The 25,286-nt window shown below is 43.0% G+C and overlaps 1 pseudogene; it reads left to right on the top strand.

Moving 5' to 3' along the window:
- LOC124803192 overlaps window positions 1-25,286 on the top strand; it is a 66,700-nt pseudogene that overhangs the window by 25,620 nt on the left and 15,794 nt on the right.

Here is a 25,286-nt window from a genome sequence, read left to right as displayed (position 1 = left end):
TCCCATAGTGCTCAGAGCCATTTGAACCATTTGATGTAATGATGTTGTGTTGTGTACTTAATTTTTGAAAAATAAAAGTATAATTTGGTAACATACCCAGTCCTCCCCCCCATGAACCATGGACCTTGCCGTTGGTGGGGAGGCTTGCGTGCCTCAGCGATACAGATAGCCGTACCGTAGGTGCAACCACAACGGAGGGGTATCTGTTGAGAGGCCAGACAAACGTGTGGTTCCTGAAGAGGGGCAGCAGCCTTTTCAGTAGTTGCAAGGGCAACAGTCTGGATGATTGACTGATCTGGCCTTGTAACAATAACCGAAACGGCCTTGCCGTGCCGGTACTGCGAACGGCTGAAAGCAAGGGGAAACTACAGCCGTAATTTTTCCCGAGGGCATGCAGCTTTACTGTATGATTACATGATGATGGCGTCCTCTTGGGTAAAATATTCCGGAGGTAAAATAGTCCCCCATTCGGATCTCCGGGCGGGGACTACTCAAGAGGATGTCGTTATCAGGAGAAAGAAAACTGGCGTTCTACGGATCGGAGCGTGGAATGTCAGATCCCTTAATCGGGCAGGTAGGTTAGAAAATTTAAAAAGGGAAATGGATAGGTTGAAGTTAGATATTGTGGGAATTAGTGAAGTTCGGTGGCAGGAGGAACAAGACTTCTGGTCAGGTGACTACAGGGTTATAAACACAAAATCAAATAGGGGTAATGCAGGAGTAGGTTTAATAATGAATAGGAAAATAGGAATGCGGGTAAGCTACTACAAACAGCATAGTGAACGCATTATTGTGGCCAAGATAGATACGAAGCCCACACCTACTACAGTAGTACAAGTTTATATGCCAACTAGCTCTGCAGATGACGAAGACATTGAAGAAATGTATGATGAAATAAAAGAAATTATTCAGATTGTGAAGGGAGACGAAAATTTAATAGTCATGGGTGACTGGAATTCGAGTGTAGGAAAAGGGAGAGAAGGAAACATAGTAGGTGAATATGGATTGGGGGACAGAAATGAAAGAGGAAGCCGCCTGGTAGAATTTTGCACAGAGCACAACATAATCATAACTAACACTTGGTTTAAGAATCATGAAAGAAGGTTGTATACATGGAAGAACCCTGGAGATACTAAAAGGTATCAGATAGATTATATAATGGTAAGACAGAGATTTAGGAACCAGGTTTTAAATTGTAAGACATTTCCAGGGGCAGATGTGGACTCTGACCACAATCTATTGGTTATGACCTGTAGATTAAAACTGAAGAAACTGCAAAAAGGTGGGAATTTAAGGAGATGGGACCTGGATAAACTGAAAGAACCAGAGGTGGTACAGAGATTCAGGGAGAGCATAAGGGAGCAATTGACAGGAATGGGGGAAAGAAATACAGTAGAAGAAGAATGGGTAGCTTTGAGGGATGAAGTAGTGAAGGCAGCAGAGGATCAAGTAGGTAAAAAGACGAGGGCTAGTAGAAATCCTTGGGTAACAGAAGAAATATTGAATTTAATTGATGAAAGGAGAAAATATAAAAATGCAGTAAGTGAAACAGGCAAAAAGGAATACAAACGTCTCAAAAATGAGATCGACAGGAAGTGCAAAATGGCTAAGCAGGGATGGCTAGAGGACAAATGTAAGGATGTAGAGGCCTATCTAACTAGGGGTAATATAGATACCGCCTACAGGAAAATTAAAGAGACCTTTGGAGATAAGAGAACGACTTGTATGAATATCAAGAGCTCAGATGGAAACCCAGTTCTAAGCAAAGAAGGGAAAGCAGAAAGGTGGAAGGAGTATATAGAGGGTCTATACAAGGGCGATGTACTTGAGGACAATATTATGGAAATGGAAGAGGATGTAGATGAAGATGAAATGGGAGATATGATACTGCGTGAAGAGTTTGACAGAGCACTGAAAGACCTGAGTCGAAACAAAGCCCCCGGAGTAGACAATATTCCATTGGAACTACTGACGGCCGTGGGAGAGCCAGTCCTGACAAAACTCTACCATCTGGTGAGGAAGATGTATGAGACAGGCGAAATACCCTCAGACTTCAAGAAGAATATAATAATTCCAATCCCAAAGAAAGCAGGTGTTGACAGATGTGAAAATTACCGAACTATCAGCTTAATAAGTCACAGCTGCAAAATACTAACACGAATTCTTTACAGACGAATGGAAAAACTAGTAGAAGCCAACCTCGGGGAAGATCAGTTTGGATTCCGTAGAAACACTGGAACACGTGAGGCAATACTGACCTTACGACTTATCTTAGAAGAAAGATTAAGGAAAGGCAAACCTACGTTTCTAGCATTTGTAGACTTAGAGAAAGCTTTTGACAATGTTGACTGGAATACTCTCTTTCAAATTCTAAAGGTGGCAGGGGTAAAATACAGGGAGCGAAAGGCTATTTACAACTTGTACAGCAACCAGATGGCAGTTATAAGAGTTGAGGGACATGAAAGGGAAGCAGTGGTTGGGAAGGGAGTAAGACAGGGTTGTAGCCTCTCCCCGATGTTGTTCAATCTGTATATTGAGCAAGCAGTAAAGGAAACAAAAGAAAAATTCGGAGTAGGTATTAAAATTCATGGAGAAGAAATAAAAACTTTGAGGTTCGCCGATGACATTGTAATTCTGTCCGAGACAGCAAAGGACTTGGAAGAGCAGTTGAATGGAATGGACAGTGTCTTGAAAGGAGGGTATAAGATGAACATCAACAAAAGCAAAACAAGGATAATGGAATGTAGCCTAATTAAGTCGGGTGATGCTGAGGGAATTAGATTAGGAAATGAGGCACTTAAAGTAGTAAAGGAGTTTTGCTATTTGGGGAGCAAAATAACTGATAATGGTCGAAGTAGAGAGGATATAAAATGTAGACTGGCATTGGCAAGGAAAGCGTTTCTGAAGAAGAGAAATTTGTTAACATCCAGTATTGATTTAAGTGTCAGGAAGTCATTTCTGAAAGTATTCGTATGGAGTGTAGCCATGTATGGAAGTGAAACATGGACGATAAATAGTTTGGACAAGAAGAGAATAGAAGCTTTCGAAATGTGGTGCTACAGAAGAATGCTGAAGATTAGATGGGTAGATCACATAACTAATGAGGAAGTATTGAATAGGATTGGGGAGAAGAGAAATTTGTGGCACAACTTGACCAGAAGAAGGGATCGGTTGGTAGGACATGTTCTGAGGCATCAAGGGATCACCAATTTAGTATTGGAGGGCAGCGTGGAGGGTAAAAATCGTAGAGGGAGACCAAGAGATGAATACACTAAGCAGATTCAGAAGGATGTAGGTTGCAGTAGGTACTGGGAGATGAAAAAGCTTGCACAGGATAGAGTAGCATGGAGAGCTGCATCAAACCAGTCTCAGGACTGAAGACCACAACAACAACAACAACACCCAGTCCTCAATTATTGCTCAGTGGCGTATGCCACACAACCAAAGGCGTGTGCTCCTAATTCTTTTGAGCAGAGTAGTTTATATCGATTAGGAAAAGCAGAGGGTCTACAACACTTCCTTGGGGAACCCCAGATATCGCTACTGTTTGCTCCATGACTTTCCATCAATTACTACGAACTGCGACCATTGTGTGTTCTCTACTTCATCGCAAACAAGCGTAACAAAAGACAGACAGGCTGGGCTTCTATACAACTTCAAACCCACACTTCCCGTTTCCAAGTATGTCCATACCATTTTCTTATGGGTGGCCGAGAGGGTGATAGTTTCCCTTATCGCTTTCTGTAATTTCTACAAATGTCGGTGACTGACTTGGTTTCAATAAACCAAGCTACTCACTGTGCTTTTTCATGTTCAGTCTCCATTCTTCGATTCATTTATGATGCTCCTACCACCCTGCAACAACAAAGAAAAAAATTCTTTTCCTTTATATAGCTCTTTCACCTGTCAAGGAAAAAACATTTATTCATTACGTTTCATAAAAAAAACTTTTTGTGTTGGAGCAACAGACAAACTTTACTCTGTTTCTCTAAGTTAATTGTAAGTCAAGTTATATGACACTGAAGTCGTAGCGTACCGTTTAGAACAACCTGTACTTATCTCACAGTGTCGAATGTTTCACATAGGGTCACCGTAGATAACAGAGTACTAGTGGCATTGCAGAATAGTTGGACATGACGATTTTTTTTACCAATACATTGACCAATCGGTTAGCAGTGGTTATTATTCTGTTTATACGGACGTACACACACACACACACACACACACACACACACACACACACACACAGTCTTGCCGTAGACACCTTCACCTTCTTCTGTTTCCCGTCCCGCGCCAAGGCAGCAAATTTGCAATTGTGTTGTTTGCATAACTTAATTTTCGTCTTACACCCTCCCCAGTTCCACTAAACACAGCTCCTTTTGCAGCCATCTAATCCCAAAGCCCGAGTGGGAAAACAACTACGACATCCTGCAGACCGTACTAATGCTCTCCCACCTCATAATGACGGACTGTGGAAACGACCTTTATAGAAAAGACGAAGTGCAAAATTACAGTTACATATAAAAGAAGCACTAAATAGCTTTCGCCATACATCTTGCATGCCGAATAGCATCAGCAGTACAGAAATATACTCCCGTGAGATGGTGATTCACCAAGAAAGATCGTATTTCACTTTATCTGAGCATACTTTCGTGGGTGCCTCCGTTTTTTATAGAAAGCTCAAAATCTCTGCTCGCTGTTTCTCACGTCTTGTGTCAAATTTATGACTTTTCTCAACAAATCGTAACTTCCCGCACAGATAGTGTGACTATTTGATGCACTGTTACTTTACACTCCATATTTTACAAGGAAACCATAAACGTTCGTTTAACAGACATCATTTTTATTCCAGTCATTTGATGTAATACCAGAGCATACAAATTTTCTCCCGTAAACGAACTGATGACGAAGACATTACACTTGCTACGGCTGTTGCCTTTCCTTAAAAGGGAAGGACGCCTGGTAGAAAAAGGAGCGGCTCGGGTCGCTCTTGTTTTCTGTGTATCTGTCACGGTGCCACTGATCCGTAGCCTCACCTGCCCAGTACGATCTGTGAAATGAGGATGTATATGTTTAGGGAGACAGAAAAGTCAGCCTGCCCGTATCAGTCAATCAATGAATTTATCATGCAAGAGTTAAAGTTCTTCTTTTTAATTTCAGATTTCGAAGACGTAAGGACATCCCTTTCATTTATCCTACTGAACCCATATGTTACACGCCTGATTTTCTTGCAACCTAAATAATCTGGCAAGCAGTTCAAGAAAATTACGGGAATTTTTTAAAGTACCGTGTAAGAGCCACCTTACTGCACACAGAAGCGTAAACGCCGTGATCAAAGACATCTACAGAGGAACTTCTTTTTCCGGACAAGGTGGGACCCGAGGACATCTGGATTATCGAAAATTCAGATAATCAGGAAATTACAATGACATGGGTTAAATGCCATAAACACTCATGATACAACTTCCGTACAAGGAGTGCCGACAGTGACTTTGTTCCTGGCGTATAAGCGACGTCAGCGCAGTAGCCACGGCGGCAGCGAGAACTAACAACTGTAAACAATAGGTATACATTCGATCAATTAGCTGTGAGCAGGCAGCGACAAGTAGCTGACGTGCGATCACAATGTGTTAACGTTGTGTCACAAATTGCACAAACCGCAATGGAGAAATATCTCTAAATGGTTCAAATGGCTCTGAGCACTATGGGACTTAACATCTCTGGTCATCAGTCCCCTAGAACTTAGAACTACTTAAACCTAACTAACCGAAGGACATCACACACGTCCATGCCCGAGGCAGGATTCGAACCTGCGACCGTAGCAGTCGCGCGGTTCCGGACTGAGCGCCTGAACCGCTAGACCACCGCGGCCGGCAGAAATAGCTCTAAATCAAGTGTTCAAGACATTCTCAAAATTGTTTTGAAGAAGAGAGAAGAATGGACGAAGTTTGCCCCCTATACACCTCGACTCCCGGACAAAAACGATGACATGCATTTTATCTGAAATACACACATCAAAATAATGTTTTGCATCCTCCCGGTTCCAAGAACTCCTGAAGATAGACTTTGACTCTGTATATTGTATCACAGACACAGTCCCTTTGACTCTTCAGAGATGTCACTAAACCCGCCCAAAAATGTAAACAACCATGTATGAGCAGCGCCTATTAGGCGGAGGGGGTCCGACTCCGACAGCCAATCAGTTCCAGTCATTCCACCAGGAGGGAGGTACACGGCTCGTGTTGTCTGTAGTTCAACCACGCCTAGACGGTATATACTGCGGTTCGATCGTATCCGCATTGTTACTTTGTGCCAGATGGGCCCAACAACATGCCGAATGGACCGTTGAGGACTGGCATCTCGTTCTCTTCACCGATGAGTGTCGCATATGCCTGCAACCAGACAATCGTCGGAGACGTGTTTGGAAGCAACTAGGTTAGGCTGGACGCCTTAGACGCACTGTTCAGCGAGTGCAGCAAGGTAGAGGTTCCCTGTTGTTTTGGGTTGGTATTATGTGGGCCCGACTTACGCCGCTGGTGGTCATGGAAGGCGCCGTAACGGCTGTACGATACGTGAATGCCAACCTCCGACCGACAGGCAACCATATCGGCAGCATATTGGCGAGGCATTCGTGTTCATGCACGACAATTCGGGCCCCATCATGCACATCATGTGAATGACTTCCTCCAGCATAATGACATTGCTCAACTAGAGTGGCCAGCATGTTCTCCAGACATGAACCCTACTGATCATGCCTGGGATAGATTGAAAAGGCCGTTTATGGACGATGTGACCCACCAATCACTCTGAGCGATCTACGCCGCATCGCCATTGAGGAGTGGGACAATCTGGACCAACAGTGCCTTGATGAACTGGTGGATAGTATGCCACGACGAATACAGGCATGCATCAATGCAAGAGGACATGCTACTGGGTATTAGAGCTACCGGTGTGTACAGCAATCTGGACCAGCACCTCTGAAGTTCTCGCTATATGGTGGTACAAAATGCAATGTGTGGTTTTCATGAGCAATGAAAAGGGTGGAAATGTTTACGTTGACCTCTATTCCAATTTCCTGTACAGGTTCCGGAACTCTCGGAACTGAGGTGATGCAAAACTTTTTTTGATATGTGTAGTAAGTAAATTTCTTTTGATTCAGATTCGGATGTCGTTTATCTACAGCACGACCACGCAGGCGTTTCACTAGCGTTAGTTTAGCTGAAGTTGATTACACCTGGCGTTTTGAATAAACCAGTATTTTTTGTTTGTGTTGTTGCCTCTATGAGATCTTCGGATTGAGCGCCAACTTCGTCGGCTAATCTACCTTCATCTTTCAATAAAGCCACATGAAATGTCCATCGTCTAGAGATTCAATCTTTGTTTTTTGGTTGTCCCGCAACTTTCTAAACTGTCCTCTGTCATAATTTTGAAACAAAAGTCTCTGGCCACAACAAAGATACAAATATTACTCGCAAGCATACACAACTCTGACAAAATCCCTCCAGTGCGCAAGCAAGCAACAACTACGTCCAACAAAAGGCAAATTACCAAAACGCAGGCTGCGTCCGACCACTTCTGACTCCTCTCAACAATAGTTCGCTCGCTGCTACTCACGTAACGTTAGCGACAGCCCCGACGTAACGTTAGCGACAGCCCCGGACGGTGCACAAGTCCCGCCCAATCACCCCCCTCCACACCAATCCATATCCTAAGCTTCGCTCATGGTGTGCCACATGTTCCAACGTCAAAGTTGTTCGTATCACAGATATGCCAGTCATAACAAGGGGGAAAATCAGTAGTTAGTACGAAATACAGTTTTCCCAGTACCATTGTGAAAAGAATTAGAAATATGTTCATTCCAAAACACAGGCTGCGTCCGACCACTTCCGACTCCTCTTAACACACAAAAAAAAAAAAAAAGACAGAGTAGATACCATTTTTATTTTTCTTTCTTATTGATGATTTTGCAACTTACATATTCAATGCACATATTTCTAATTCTTTTCACAATGGTACCGGGAAAACTGTATTTCATACTAACTACTGATTTTCCCCCTTGTTATGACTGGCATATCTGTGATACGAACAACTTTGTCGTTGGAACATGTGGCACACCATGGGCGGAGCTTAGGATATGGATTGGTGTGGAGGGGGGTGATTGGGCAGGACTTGTGCACCTTCTGGGGCTGAGGAAACGTTAGCGACAGCCCCGGACATTTGCACAAGCCCCGCCCATTTACCCCCCTCCACGACTACCCCCCCCCCCCCCCGGCAACACCAACCAAGAGCGCATCAATGTGATCTGTGATCTTTGATCTTTGGTAGTCCTCGTTGCTGTCGTGTCAAAGATCATATTGATGCGCTCTTGGTTGGTGTTGCCGGGGGGGGGGGGGGGGTTAGTCGTGGAGGGGGGTAAATGGGCAGGGCTTGTGCAAATGTCCGGGACTGTCGCTACCGTTTCCTCTGCTACTCGCGATAATAATATCTCAGACTCAGAGTTTGTGTATTTAGTAAGTCTATGGTGTATGCACACCACAGCAGAATCATTGGTCAACTTTGCAAAGAAATATTAACGTCCAACTTTCAATGTCTATCGCTGACACGGGTCTGTGTTTATACTGCACTATGTTTACTCAGATGCCGCCTGCATTGTTTGCTCGTGTTCTGCAATAGAGTTTTTGCCGGATACTTCGCCACAATACAGTATGAACACAGAAGTCGGCGAGGGGGTCTTGAAGCAAATTACGCTTTTGATCGAATGCCTCAAATTTTTGCCAATTTCTGCCGACAGAGGACTGAAGCGAGACGTGACGATGGAGGAAGATAGCAAAAACAGGTGACGGATTACATAATTTACTACACTGAAATAGCGGAGCTAGTTAACGAAACAACTATTTTCAGATTCCAGCTGAAATGCCTGATGAACAGCTTTGACACGGATTCCCATTTGGATGATCTGAAGGTTTCTTTTCTAAGTTTGTGTTAAGCGACGCTTATAAAACACTGGAATAACTTTGAGGGTGCTAATGGTAATCTCAGAGGACTGCAGCCGCTTGTGAAAACAATTTCAGCTAATGAAAAACAATAAAAAAACTGAAGTCGATTATGTATGATAGCAGACTATCAAATGCAGCTATCTTGTCGACAGAATGCGACACAGCTACTAAACTTCACTTCAGTGACATAAGAAATGAGACTGCTTCGCTCAAAGCAAGGAGATAAAATGTAAAATTATAATAAAAACACAGTTCCTGGAATGGGATATTTTCGCAAATCTTAACTGTAAACATTGCACTTTTATGACAGAAAAAAAGCACACACAACACTTGTGTAATATTCGGCGGTATTTATCGTAACAGCCAGAAACATATTTGTAAAATAATAAATATTGTAGAATATTAGTGTTGTGTGTCTTTTCATTCATAATGTATAAAATATTCTACTGAAAAGCAATGGAGCAGTCAATTAAAGCATTTAACTGTTATTTCCACTTAATAATTTGTTCACTATTAACAATAATTAAGAACATAAATTCTGGTAAACAAAACTGAAACTAACATGAAAAATGCTACAGAACGCCTGTTTTAAAGGCATAGGCGTATTATATGTTCGTTCTCTACGGCGCTAGGTGCGTGGGCGCCCTGAGCTCCTGCAGATCCGTGCAATGTGGCCCTCGTCAACCCAACTCACATGACAGTCGTCAGACCCGGACCAATGTATTAGTATCGCGGAATGGTAAATAGCGTTTTCGATAGGCCACGTTCCTGCCGCTATCGAATTCCGACACGTACTGGTGGACGTTTGTCCTTGTTACGCAAGGTTACACGAGGCGTAGCACGATCTTCTTCAGGCAACGATCCGGGTTTTGATGGCGGGGGGCGGACAGTTTGTAATGAGTAGATAATATTTTGAACTGGGACCCATGTCTGGAGAGTGATGTTTGCTTGCTGCGTGCTACACCCATGTAAAGACATGTTGGTAAAGCGAACACTTTTGCAAGCAATTGATAGGCGTGACCCAGTAAATCGCTTGTTTTCCAACTCCACTCATTAATAGCCAAAGAAGTTGCTCGTGTATTCGTTGACGGATTCTCTTCAACGTGATGTATTACGGCCTCGTCCTATTCATGAGTGCGGCGTCTCCATGGAGCATCGCAGTCACGCCTGCTGACGATGAAAGTACTCTTTCTCGTTGCCGTTACGTAACTGTGGAGAAAAAGGTATGCGATGTTGTCCGATGTTGTGGAAGATGATCTTGATAAAGGCGGCAAGCAAATCTTCCATCCGTGAGTTCCGCCACTCAGAAGTATCGTGTCTGTGTATTCTACAAATGTGTACTCAACCTTGTTGCTCTTACACTCACAGACTCGTGAATAAGGTTCCAACCAGGTCAGAGAAGTAGGATAGACGTTTGGCGCCAAATGGCACCAACCGATCCGACGTAACCACCCCCACCACGACTAGCCTGCTGCGTACCTTCCTAGCAAAGATGTTTTCAAACGACTGTAGCACGGAAGCGGTAAGTTTCGGAATATGGGTTCCGATTCAAAATAGCTATGATGTACTCACACCCTTCTACAAGTTCTAGAACTTTGAAACGGGGATTTCCGAACACCCTGTCTGACTTACAGTCCGCAAATGCTTATAATTTTAATAATAATAACAATAATTATAAACTCTTCAGTAAAATGATATAAAGTTTTTAATTACAGAATAACGCATGAACGTTTTAATGCGATAATCTTCGTCTGTACTAACAATAAATTCGCAAAACCGTCGCAGCTGTCTGTTTGTCTTTGAACATGCTAATTTCCAAAACTACTAGACGAATTTTTGTGGTGTTTTCATTGGTAATTTTGACGTAAGTAGGTGCACCGAATAGGCTACATTTCATCAAAATCGTATCGAGAAAAAACAAGATATTAAAAAATTTAAAAAAAATGTGGTTTACGTACCACTGTCTCGAAAGAGTCGCTGTGCGGGTGAGGACCACCTACCTATAAAACGGGTAAGGATGGGGGTGAAAAACAAATGCAGACCACTACGCGCGAATACCCAGACATTATTCAGCCAATGTTTGAGAAAATGTTCAAATTTGTGTGAGTTCCTAAGGGAACAAACTGCTGAGGTCATCGGTCCCTAGACTTACACACTACTTAAACTAACTGATGCTAACAACAACACCCATACCCATGCCCGTGGGAGGACTCCAATCTCCGACGGGAGGGTCAGCGCAATCCGTGACATGGTGCCCTAAACCACACGGCCATTCCGCGCGGCTAGTGTCTGAGAACGAGAGCACTTAGTGATATGCAACAAACTCTACACATAATTTGAAACATATACCAATTTTTTTCTCCCTGGCACTGCCTCCCCCCCCCCCCCCCCACCACCAGCTTCTAATTTCTGTAGTTCTTTGCTTTAGGGACATAGTTTTCGTACTACTTTATTCTCAGAAAGCAAGCTGAGAATTTTTGAAACTGATTAATGTAAAAATATAAGCGCTTTTACTGAAAAGTTTCTTATGGCGGGGAATGGAGGTGGGCTGTCATGATCCTACACCCCAAACCCCCGCGACATGCGCCTGCTTCCTGGTCTACTCACAATACAACCAACACTGAAATGCAGTTCATTTTTAACGAGAAACACGCTGCGTAATCTTACCTCATGCACAGGATGTATATGACCTTACCACGGGCACCACCAGCGCTAGAATCCTGGGGGGAGGGGCGACTCAATAGGTAGCGTATGGAGCATAAGGTAATATAAATGGGACATCCCCTTGAAAAAAGTTAATTTTTTCAACTTGAATGTGTCAAGAGAAATTGCTATGAAGAGAGTTCAAGGCAATTCATCAATGCTGTCTTTTTCTTTTTTAAAAATAGGCCAAGGAATGACGGGTAAGTAACCCACTTCAACTAAAACCATCTTAGGTGATTTCTCGACGCCTGAGACCATATATTTCAATGCCACTTAAAACTCCTAAAGTGTGCCACTGCAAGCCCGGACTAAAATATATTATGCTATTACCGAGTTTATAGAAGTTATGTAATTTTAGCATTTAAATTTGGCAGTAGTCTTAAGTTCTTTCCATATACAGGTTGACAATTATTGAATTATATGATAAAAACGTAAATTAGTTACAAACTACGGCGTGCACACACTTTATTCAACAAGTAAACGTCACTATAGACATTCGGATTTAAGTTATGACAGGTTCGATGTGCCTGCCACCATTGTCGATGATTTGACACAGACGAATAGCGAAATTCTGCATGACCCGCTGAAGTGTCGGAACATCGATGCTGTCAAGCGACCTCCTGAATGGCTGTTTTCAGCTCGGCAATGGGTTTGGTGTTATTGCTGTACACCTTGTTTTAATATACCCCACAAAAAGGAGTGGCATGTGTTCAGATCCGGAAAATATGGTGGCCAATCGAGGCACATGCCAGTGGCCTCTGGTACCCTGAGCTAGAATGTGGTCACCAAAGTGCTTCTCCAGGACATTACACACTCTCCTGCTTCGGTGGGGTCGAGCTTCGTCTTGCATGAACCACATCTTGCCGAAATCAGGATCGCTTCGAATAATGAGGATGAAATCGTCTTCCAAAACCTTCACGTACTGTTGGGTACTCACCGTGCCAATAAGAAATATCGCACCGATTATTCTGTGAATGGACATTTCACACGACAGTCACCCGTTGAGGGTGAAGAACTTCTTGATCGCGAAATGCTGGTTCCCATCGCCAATTTTGCGTAGAGACGAAACCATTCAAAAGAAGGTGGGCTTCTTCGATAAACCAAACCATATAGTTTTCTATTACTGAGTAATGCGGGCGAAATCGTGACCAGTAAAATGATAGTTTATTATAAAACATTTTGTGGGGAAGAATCAAGGAAAAATAATATGCATGGAATACAACAGGCTATAAACAACAGTTGGATCAGTTTAGGAAATTCCTATGAACAAGGTGGGCTACTGCATTGTTGCGGTAAAATTGAGTAAATTGGAATACGTTTCGTAATAAATGTTTACTTACCGTCATCCCTTTGCCTTTTTTTATATTTATATTTATATAAAGAAGGACAGTATTGATGAATTGCCTTGAACTCTCTTCATAGCTATTTCTCTTGACACGGACACTGATAATAAATTTATTGTCGTACTAACAAAATTCATTAAAACTCGGAATATTGTCTGTTTAGTAAATAATACAAATGGATTTGTTTTCATGACATGTTATTAAATCCTGCAAACGACTAATTGTTACCGCACAAAAGCTTTTAGTACGTGTAATTAGTTAAGCTTGGATGTCTTCGTTCAACGGCGTCATATTTTGCTAGCTAAGATATTAAAAAATTTATGCTGCTTTTAAAAATAAATTTTTTTTGGGGGGGGGGGGGGGGGGAGGCCGGGGGGGGGTCACCATGGACTTCACTCTCCCTACTTTGCAAATTTCAGTTTGCAGGACACTTCACTCCAGTTTGAGTTCCTAACGGTGTCGCAGTGTTGATGGTCGAAACGTACAGTAAGACCACGATAATCTGACACTCGATAATCCGCCAGACCCGCTAGTCTGGTACTCATCCGAAATTTTCGCACATTTTTAGTTCGGCGCTGATGAGACTGGTCTGTTATGGCAGTGTTTTCCAAATTCATCCCTAGCGGGAACTGAGGAGTCCTGGGCAAAGGACATTATAAAGAATAAAGATAGAAAGAATAACTGCCGTAGCATATGGAAATGCTTCAGAAGCTAATAAACTGTCTTTTTGACCGGGAAATATCAAAAACGTTGACCTCTTGTGACACATACACCAGTTGCTTACAGTGCACAGACTAATGCGTAGATGAAAGTCGGGTTGTTCGAAGACTGGTTCTTTTACCATTTCGTTCCAGATATGAAGGAAATTTTCGAAAAGATAGGTCTACCTACAAACTCTAAGGCAGTTCGCATCCTTGACAATTTCAGAGTTCACTCTCCAGAATCAGAGCTTGTGCCAGGTAACGTTTTCCGCACATATCTTTCTGACATTGTTAGGAGCCATACAGAATTTCAAGTACTGGTACAGAGGAATGTTTGTTCCAAGGCAGCTAAGCTCACAATGCGGCGAGTTCGAGCGCTGTTTTAACATTAAAGACGCCATTTTCACGGCGGCAATTGCTAGGACCTTTGTGAAAAATACAACTTTGCACAGGGCCTGGAGAAAGCTATGGCATAATCCGGTCCAAGAAGTCGACATGGCAAGCGGTGCAGATGATGATGATGAATCCATAACTGATTACTCTAAAATTGTATGGATGAAAAATTCTGCATCAGCCAATGAACGGATTGCGTTTTCAGCATAGAAGTTGCGAATGGATTGACATTGTCAGAAATTTAGTTTTTGAAGAAGAGTTGACGGACGATATGATACTGCGAAGAGGCAACAATACAACGCTTCTGAAGTTATGAATTTGCAGTTCATATCAGTTTTTGTTAAGAAAAGAGCACAATCGAAAAGCAAGTTAACGTTTCTGCAATGAAGAAAATTTAAATGCGTAGAAAAAAATTTCAATTAAACCTTCAGTGGCAAATACTAATCCGACATATTCCACGCCCTTTGCTGCCCCTACAGATAATTAACTGCACCAAATTCTTAGTGACAATTATTGTTAATTAGCTTCTTCTTGATCTGTTCAAAACAGTGGTGCTTAGTTTACTTCGTAATTGGCGTGCAAGAAATCATTGAGGATATCGAACTTTTCTAACGCTTTAAGCCTTTAACTGTTTAAATAGAGGAGTACTGTATTCGACTTTCAGTTCAATTTTGTTTTTACATTAAAGTAATATACACTTTAATTTTTTATACTGTACTTCCACCTGTGTTTTTGATAAATTACAGTTAGTGTACCTACACTGAAGAGCCAAAGAAACTGCCTAATATCGAGTAGGCCCCCCCGCGAGCACGCATAAGTGCCGCAACACGACGTGGCATGCACTGGAGTAATGTCTGAAGTAGTGCTGGAGGGAATTGACACCATGAATCCTACAGGGCTGTTCATAAATCGGTAGGAGTACCAGGATGTGGGGATCTGTTCTGATAAGCACAATAATGTTCATGTCAGGGGAGTTTGGTGGCCAGGTGAAGTATTTAAACTCAGAAGACTGTTTCTGGAGCCACTCTTTAGCAATTCTGAACGTGTCGGGTGTCGCATTGGCCAGCTGGAATTGCCCAAGTCCGTTGGAATACACAATAGACGTGAATGGGGGCAGATGATCAGACAGGGTGGTTATTATGATCGTGTTACCCGTCAAGAGTCATATCTAGACGTATGAGGAGTCCCATATCACTCCAACTGCACACGCCCCACACCATTACAGAGCCTTCACCAGCTTGAACAGTCCCTTGCTGACACGCAGGGTCCATGGATTCATGAGGTTGTCTCCACACCCGTACACGTCCATCCGCTCGATACAATTTGAAACGAGATTCTTCCGACCAGGCAACATATTTCCAGTCATCAAGAGTCCGATGTCCGTGTTCACGGGCCCAGGCGAGGCGTAAAGCTTTGTGTCGTGCAGTCATCAAGGGTACACGAGTGGGCCTTCGGCTCCGAAAGCCCATATCGATGACGCTTCGTTGAATGGTTCGCACGCTGACACTTGTTGGCGACCCAGCACTGAAATCGGCAGAAATTTGCGGCAGGTTGCATTTCCCTCACGTTGAACAATTGTCTTCAGTCGTCGTTGGTTTCGTTCTTGCAGGATTTTTTTCCGGCCGCGGCGATGTCGAAGATTTGATGCTTTACCGGATTCATGATTTTCACAGTACCTCGTGAAATGGATGTACGGGAAAATCCCCACTTCATCGGTGCCTCGGAGATGCTGTGTCCCATCGCTTGTGCGCCGACTGTAACACGAGGTTCAAACTCACATAAATCTTGATAACCTGGCATTGTAGCAGCAGTAACTGATGTAATACTTGCGCCAGACACTTGTTGTTTTATATAGGTGTTGCCTGTTTACATATCTCTGCTTTTGAAGACGCATGCCTATTCTAGTTTCTTTGGCGCTTCACTGTATTTTTGAACATAAAAACTATATTTTTTGCTTATATCCCGTTTTAAAAAAGACGTTGATAATCCGGCATTGACAGACACCAGAGCATGCCGGATAGTTAAGGTCGTACTGTATTTTGCCGTGTACGGTACATTCACACTGTTTGTTAGTGAGCATATACGTTGATGTGCCGCAGCTTCTACGAGAGCGAGGAGTGCGCGGTGCCAGCGGCGAAGCGCGCCTGCGGGGTGCCCGGGGGCGGACAGGGCCCCCTAGCGCTCTTCTCGCCGCCCCCGCACCTCACCCCCGCCACACCCGACGGCTTCTCCACACCGGGGTCCGCCTCCTCGGGACCCGGCTCCGTTGCTGGGGGTGACGACGAGTGGCGGAACATCCACGTGGTGAGTGCCGTGCCAGAGGATTCTGAACAGAGGTCAATTCACAGCAGACGGAAATGCGTTTCACATGGTGGCATGCACACAGACCGCCAGCACAACACGTCTGGCACCAGTGGAAATTAATCTGCACTTCCTGACAAAAAAAGTGAAGTACCCAGAAGACTTGACAGCATATTAATGTAATGCAGTACACACACACACGCGCACACGCACACACACACACACACTCACACACACTCACACACAGCATCGGTGCATACACACACTGAATTGACAAAAGTCTTGGGATACCTCGTAATATCGTGTCTCCTTTAGCTTAGCATAGTGCAGCAACCCGACATAGCACGGACTCAACAAGTTGTTGGAAGTCCACTGCATAAATATTGAGCCATGCTGCCTCTACAACAGTCCACAATTGTGAAAGTATTGCGGGAGCAGGTGGGGCACGAATTGACCTCTCGATTATGTCCCATAAATGTTTGATGGAATTAATGTCGGGTGATCTGTGCAGCCATATCATTCGCTCGAATTGTCCAGAACCTTCTTCAAAACCAGTCGCAAACAACTGTTGCCCACAGACATGGCACATCTTCGTCCATAAAAAATCCATCATTGTTTGGGAACATGAAGTTCATGAATGATTGCAAATATCCTACAAGTAGACGAACATAACTATTTGCAGACAATGGAGCCACCACTATGGAGCCACCAGCAGCTTGCACAGTGCCTTGTTGACAACTTGTGCCCACAGCTTCGTGGAGTCTGTGCCACTCTCAAACCCTACCATCAGCTCTTACCAAGTGAAATCAGGCCTCATCTGACCAGATCACGATATTCCAGACGTCCACGGTCCAACCGATATGATCACAAGCCCAGGATGGCGCTTCAGGGAATGTGTTGTTAGCAAAGGCATTCGCGTCGGTTGTCTGCTGCCACAGCCCATTAACACCAGATTTCGTTATGCTGTCCTAACAGATACGTTCGTCGTACACCCCACATTGATTTCTGTGGTTACTTCACGCAGTGTTGCTTGTCTCTTAGCACTAACAACTTTACACAAACGCCACTGCTCTCAGTCATTAAATAAAGGCTGTCAGCCATTGTGTAGTTCGTGTTAAGAGGTAATGCCTGAAAATTTGGTATTCTTGGCATGCTCTTGACATTATGAATCTGAGAATATTGAATTTCCTAATGATTTCCAAAATGAAATGTCCCATGCGTCTGGCTCCAACTATCATTCTGCACTGAAAGTCTTTTAATTCACGCTGTGCGGCCATAACCACATCGTAAACCTTTCACCACGCTAATGGCTTGAGTACAGATGACAGCTCCGTCAATGCACTGCCCTTTTACACCTTTTGTATGCGATATAACTGCCACCTGTATATGCGCATATTGCTATCCCATGACTTTTTGTCACCTGAGTGTATAGGCTATGTTTAGAGTTGCAATTATCTGTGACAAATGGATGGAATGGTCACCAGACTGAATTTGCATGATATCATCATGAGATAGTGTATATAAGGGATGTGAACATCATCAGATGTTGAGTAATCACTGTGAAGTACACGTAGATGCCATGTATTCATGAGAGACAACATTATCAGCACCTGGCAGGGTTTGAAAGATGTTTAACTGTGGGTCTCCATTTGGCCGGCTGGTTTAATCACGCAATATCTAGGCTTATGAGGCATTCACATTTGACAGTGGCTCAATGTTGGACTGCATGTGAATGTGAGGGCAGGCATACTTATCATGAAGGTTCCAGTCAATCACATCTGATCACCAAGAGACAGGATCGATGTATTGTGCACCATGCACGCTGTAACTCCTTCACATCTGGTTCAACCATCTGGATTCCTTGCAACATCCTGTGTCATCCTGCACCATCAGTTGGAGACAAGGGGCAGACAAACAAGGGAATTACCATCCTATGTGGAAGCTGATGAAAAGCCCTATGTTGTGTTCAGAGATGAATCACTGTCCTGCTCTACTCTGGATGACCACAGTCGATGAGTATAGTGGTGACCTAACGAGAGGTCTCTTTCTTACAGTGTTTTGGACAGGAACAGTGGTGTTACTCCTGGTGTCATGATATGGGGCACCATTGGGTACTTCAGGACACAGCTGGTAATAATTGAGGAAACCCTGACATCACAATGGTACATTGTGGTCATTGTGCATCCTCATATCATATGACAGTACTGTGGTGCCATTTTTCGACAGGGCAATGCTCGTCCACAAATGGTGTGGATCTCTATGACCTGTCTACATGATATTGAGGGAATCCTGTGCCCAACAAGATCCCCAGATCTGTTCCTGAAAGCAAATAGTTGAGACAGCTCAGATGCCAACTCTGTCTCAGTGCCACATCGAAGACATCAAGCACCAGTTATAACAGTTGTGGACCAACTTGCCTCAAAAGAGGATGCAGGGGCCTTATGACATCCTTGAATGCACCCATCCACAGGGGCTGCCGTGTTGTATTATTATGTGTACTCATACAGCTGTCAGTAAACTCTACTGCCAGTTACTGTACTGTATTCATACTTTCTGAAAGATGGGCTTTCCATGATGATCTTACCACCACTGTTTATTGTGTGGTGTGCTGAGTGACATGACATTATGCCCACATTCTGTCTAGTGTGAACACATTACCATTTTATGGTGCTGTTCCACTCCATTCTTTTTCATTGACAACCAGTGTGAATCAGCCTTAGCATTGTGTTGATCATAACCCTGCATAAAGACTAAAACTGTGCTCCATAACATGGTACTCCATCTGATCCTTGCCTTTAAAGATAAAGTGTCGGAGGCATACCCTCAGTTCTACACAGAGGTCACCGATCATTTTAGTATAGCACATGTACACTAACAGAAAAAATGATCGCAACACCAAGGTGAGTTTTGTGAGATAAACGAAAGTTGGTTAGGGTGTTTCTACATCTGAAAGATAATGTCTACTCAAATTTCATGCCAGTCACACAAGAGTGGCACGAATAGCACTACTATAGAGATGCAAATCAGGTTTGCTATACATGCTGTAATGGTCATGGATGTTACCTTGGAGATTGGATGTGGTGTGTTGATGTTAGTCAAGAATGCCTTTAAGATGACAAAGACACCATTATCAGCAGCCAACTGAGTTTGAATGAGGTCGTGTAATAGGGCTTTGAGAAGGTGGATGTTTGTTCTGCAATATTGCAGAAAGACTTGGGAGGAATGTAGTCACTGGTCATGATTGCAGGTGACAGTAGTTACAAGAATGTACAGTCAGAAGAAGTCAGGGCTCTGGATGGCCACGTTACACTACTGAGAGGAAGACCATCATGTTCGGTGTATGGTTCTGCTCCATTGTACTGCATCCACAGCAGCAATTTGAGCTGCAGTTGGCATCATAGTACATGAGGAACTGCTACAAATTTGTTACTTCAAAGACAGCTTCAGGAGAGATGCCCTGTAGCATGCATTCCAATGACCCCAAACCACCACCATTTGTGACTTCCGTAGTGTCAACCAAGGACTCATTGAAGGGTATGGTTTAGACCTGTTGTGTTTTCTAATGAAAGCTGGTTCTATCTCAGTGCCAGTGATGGCTGAGTGTGTTGGTTAGGATGATTCCAGCTGAGGGCCAGCAACCATCTTTTCTGTGTTCTAGACATAGTGGCCCTGCACCTGGAGTTATGATCTGGGTGTGATTTCATACGACAATTGGAGCACTGTCGTCATTATCCCTTGCACCCTTACTGCAAAATTACACATCAATTTAGTGATTTCACCTCCTGTGCTGCCATTGAAGAACAGCACTCCAGGGGGTGTTTCCCAACAAGATAAGGCTCACCCGCGTACGACTGTTGTAACCCATCATACTCTACAGGGTGTCGACATGTTGTTGCCTGCTCGATCACCAGACCTGTCTCCAATTGAGCATATATGGAACACCAATGGACAACAACTCCAGCATCATACACAAACAGCATTAACCATTCCCATATTGACTGACTAAGTGCAACAGGCATCGAACTCTATCCCACAAACTGTCATCCAGCACCCATACAACACAATGCATGCATGTTTCCATGCTTTCATTCAGTATTCTGACCATTACATAGGTTACTAATGTACCGCATTTCACATTTGCATTGGCTCTCTTGCACTTACATTAACATATAATCTAGCAATGTTAATCAGTTAAATATGCTACCTAGACAAATCGTGTCCTGAAATTGCATTGCTCTGTATTAATTATTTTTTGTTGTCACAATTTGTTTTCTGTCAGTATAAATCATAAGTCTTGATCACAATAATTTTTTTTATTTCTTCATTATTAAGCATTGTGACCAACCTACCATCTGTAAGCCTGTGGTACAGAAAACAAATTATAACCTCAGATTAACAGAGACTCTGAAAGATATAGTTATTAATAGAACATAGTATGCTCATGGCTGGTTTAAGGTCCAAGCAACAGAAGCAGCCATGTGGGGCACCAAGCTGAGAGGGGCACTAAACTGAGACAGGTGTCAGAGGTGTCAAAGAACAAAATCTGTATAAAGGGTGTATCATAATTACTGGGAAAAAAACTGACATGGGTGTGTAAGACACGATAAAGAAGCAAAACTGTTCCAGTAAACACGGGTCCACAAATGAGTGGTTATGAGCCACTGACTTCAGTCAAAAATTAGCCAGTACAAATGAATACTTTTCAATTAGGTCCTCATCTAAGTTCAATCTTCACAAGAAATACAATACAGCTTTAGCACATCACAGCATTAAATGAGCTCTTCCCTGTTTGTTCAAACACTTGAGGGCAATACTACTGTTGAGTTATGAATTCTTTCAAACATTCCAAGACCAGCTTGCAAATATGGGCAAGACTGTACTATTCACTGCTCCAGCTCTTCACCTGTGTCAACAGGAATGTTGTACACTTTTCTTTGGAGATGACGTCATACAGAAAACTCTTGAGTACAGAGGTCAGGTGATGGAGGTCAAGATACAGGATGTGCTTGATCTGTTAATTTTGGGCCCTATAGGGGTATCAGATATCATTTTATATGAGCAGCAAAATGTGACTGAGCTCCTCCATGTATGTAGCATGTTCCTCAGCCTTAGACAAGTTAAGGTAAGCCATGTGTGAAATTTGAGCACAATAGATGGGCTGTTAGAGGAATGTTTATGTGGTACATACTTTAAAAGAAAAAAAAAGTTCTGTGATTACTATTTCTAGATTTATGATTTATTTTTAAAGTTCTTCCCAAGAGCAAGAGGAAGGCAATTAATGCCTGTGAGATGAGGGGAGGAGTGGAAGGTGCACCGAATGCTTTGTTGCTTGTGAGGAAAGAGGTTCTTGAACTGGCCTTATCAGAAGTGATGGGGGAGGGGGAGAGGAGGAAAATAGACACTCAGCAGTGCGTATGAAGAGCAGCTATGCTACTCATCTTAATCATTCCGTGCTTGCCATAATAGCTTAAGCAGGTTAAAGATTGTACCTATTATTCAAGGAAGGAAATGTGATTCCCTTATTCTCAGGTCCTTGACAGCTCATTGCCAGTATATGAATATATTTCAATAAGTAATGTAGACTGTCAACTGGAACAAATTATCATTGTCTATTTTGGTATATTTATGACAGATGTAAATTTAGAACTACTGTACATTTTCTCATGACTGCATATTCATACAATGGGAAACTTGATCTGCTGAGCACAATATAATATTGAAGAGAGAAAAAACTATTTGCAGACAAGAGCACTTTAAAGTGGAATATTGCCTCTAGTAAGAACAACACTGTAATGAAATTGGCTGCTGAGCTAGCTTCTACAGAAGTGTGTCAATAAAATAAAGAGCTCAGACAAAACTTTTATGGGAGTGCTGATATTGCCAAAACCTTTGTTCACAAAATTGTATTTAAAAAGAGGATTTAATGGATTGGTGGTTGGACTAACTAGTGGAAATGTGCCACAAGGACTCTACCTTTACAGTGTTCGTATATGGAGAACTTTGACTGGCATATACTGTCCTGGCTACCTTCTTTAAAATGTAAAATGTGAGCAGGTTGTGTAATGGTGTAGATGATCATACTATAATTTACAGAACAGGTTAAGTTTGCTTCTTTTTGTTGCTTGAAAGCAGTGATACAAACCCATCCACAGACACCATATATACAATTTGTTTCTGAGTGTAATTCTGTGGTATATAGTTAAAATTAATGTCTGAAGAATTCATGTAATTATTAATATGAATAGATCAGCAATACTTGATAATTGCTTGTTAGTTCTCATTACAGAAGTAGCATGCTGTGGCTGCTTCTCCTTGGTAATGTATAACTTTATGTGCCCATAACCCCTTAAAGTTCTTGTTTATGATGGGATGTATGTAAATGAACTAAAAAGAACTTCATCATTTCCCAGGTTTCATGATTATAGAGAATCTTAAATGTCCTTCCTGCTTGCTGCCACATAAAAGTCTGTGCCATTGATACAGGTTCAAGTAAACTGCCTACTACAAACCATATAGCATGCAGGGACGAGGTGGGGAGAAGGTAGAGCAGCTAGATGCAGTATGAAGGTTAGACGGAAGGTGGGGGGGGGGGGGCAAAAAAGGAGATAAGTAAAAAGACTGGGTGCATTGGTGCAATAGAGGGCTGTGTAATGCTGGAATGGGAACAGGGAAGGGGCTACAAGGATAAAGATAATGACTAAAGAAGGTTGAGGCCAGGAGGGTTATGGGAAAGTAGGATATATTGCAGAGAGAGTTCCCCCTTTACAATTCAGAAAAGCTGGTGTTTGTGGGGACAATCCATGTGGCACAGGCTGTGAAGCAGTCATTGAAATGAAGAATGTCATGTTGGATGTGGTCAGCAACAGGGTGGTCCAGTTATTTCTTGGCCACAGTTTGTCGGTGGCCATTCGTGCAGACAGACAGCTTGTGGTTGTCATCCCCACATAGAATGCAACACAGTGGTTGCAGCTTGGTTTGTAGATCACATAACTGGTTTAATAGGTAGCCCTGCCTTTGATGGGATAGTTGATGTTTGTGACCGGACTGGAGCAAGTGGTGGTGCGAGGATGTATGATACATGTCTTGCATCTAGGTCTGTTACAGGGGTATGAGCCATGAGATAGGGGGTTGGGAGCAAGGGTTGTGTAGGGATGGACGAGTACATTGTGTAGGTTCAGTGGACAGTGGAGTACCACTGTGGGAAGGGTGGGAAGGATAGTGAGTAGGGCATTTCTCATTTCAGGGCACAATGAGAGTTAGTTGAAACGCTGCAGAAAATGTAATTCAGTTGCTCCAGTCCTGGGTGGTACTGAGTTACAAGAGGAATGCTCTTCTGTGGCCGGTTGGTGAGACTTTGGGAGGTGGTGGGTGACTGGAAAGGTAAGGTATGAGAGATTTGTTTTTCTATAAGATTGGGAGGTTAATTACAGTCAGTAAAGGCTTCAGTGAGACTCAATATATTTTGAGAGGGACCACTTGTCACTGCAGATGCAACGACCATGGGTGGTTAGGCTGTATGGAAGGGACTTCTTGGTATGGATCTGGTGGCAGCTGTTGAAGTGGAGGTACTGCTGGTGTTTAGTTGGTTTGATGTGGACAGAGTTACTGACATAGCCATCTTTAAGGTGGGGGTCAACATCTAAGTAGGTGGCCACCACAATATTGTTGCTTTCCATCCTGGATTTTGAATTGTTTAATTTCACTTACTACAAACACACTTTCCAGCGTTTTTGTACATTTACTTGGCTGCTTTTCAAATGTTAAACAAAATTTAATTTTTAATCTTTGTTCAAGCAATATTTTTCCACCATTATCATAAAAGTACTGATACATTCAAAGTCAGAACACAATTGCAGTGACAATAAAGCTTTAAATAAATGGCCACAAGAGGGACTAAAATAATTTAAATACTGCATCTTACGAACAGATGGTATTACTTAGCATAACTGAAGTAATGATACAAGCAATGGGAAGGCCAGTATGAAATAACAACAATATTATGAAATGGATAGATTGCTGCTCACCATGTAGAAGAGTCATTAAGTCACAAACAGGCACAACGAAAAGGCTGCTATAAATTTCAGCTTTCAGCCAAGAGACCTCCTTCTTCTGAAGTATTCATCTACAAACTACACTCAAATTACTGTGCTGCCTTCTGTCTGGGCATGGCAACTGACAAGCTGTCTGTCCACATGAATGGCCACTGACCAAGAGAGAGCTGGATCAACCAGTTGCTGAACATGCTGCCAAACACCATGTGCTTCATGTCAATCATCACTGCACGGCCTGCACAATCTGTATCCTTCTTACTAACACCAGCAGAACAAAGCCTTCCCTTCTACCAATGTGCCCACTAATCCTTTTCCATGTGCTCTCATTTTTTCCACTCCCCCCCCCCCTCCTCTCCCCAAACCTCCTGACTGCTCCCCAGCAGCTCTAACCTGTCCCCACCACATTTCTGCATGCTCCCACAAGAACCACTACACATACCCCTACCCTTCTCCATCACGTGCCTCCTCCTTACCCCACCACTGGATTATTGCTCCCATCGGGAGCAGTTACAACACAGTCTAGCTGCAGCAGAGTTGTGCTTGTGCAAAAGTGTGTGTGTGTGTGTGGTGTGTGGTGTGTGTGTGTGTGTGTGTGTGTGTGTGTTGTACTTCAGAAGGAGGCCAAAAGCTAAAATTTTATAGCAGTCTTTTCATTGTGCCTGGGTGTGACACAATGTCACCTCTATAGGTGAGTTTTTATGACATTATTATCTAGGAGAGTGCAAGAGTTGCTCAACAGCCTAACAAAAAGTTTTCTCCTGTTCCTCACACAATAGCTCTTTCAGTGCAAAGTATTCG

The sequence above is a fragment of the Schistocerca piceifrons genome, chromosome 6, assembly GCF_021461385.2.
Source record: "Schistocerca piceifrons isolate TAMUIC-IGC-003096 chromosome 6, iqSchPice1.1, whole genome shotgun sequence".
NCBI classification, from domain to species: domain Eukaryota; kingdom Metazoa; phylum Arthropoda; class Insecta; order Orthoptera; family Acrididae; genus Schistocerca; species Schistocerca piceifrons.
The sequence above is the reverse complement of the archived record's forward strand: the minus strand, read 5'-3'. Positions and strand labels throughout refer to the sequence as shown.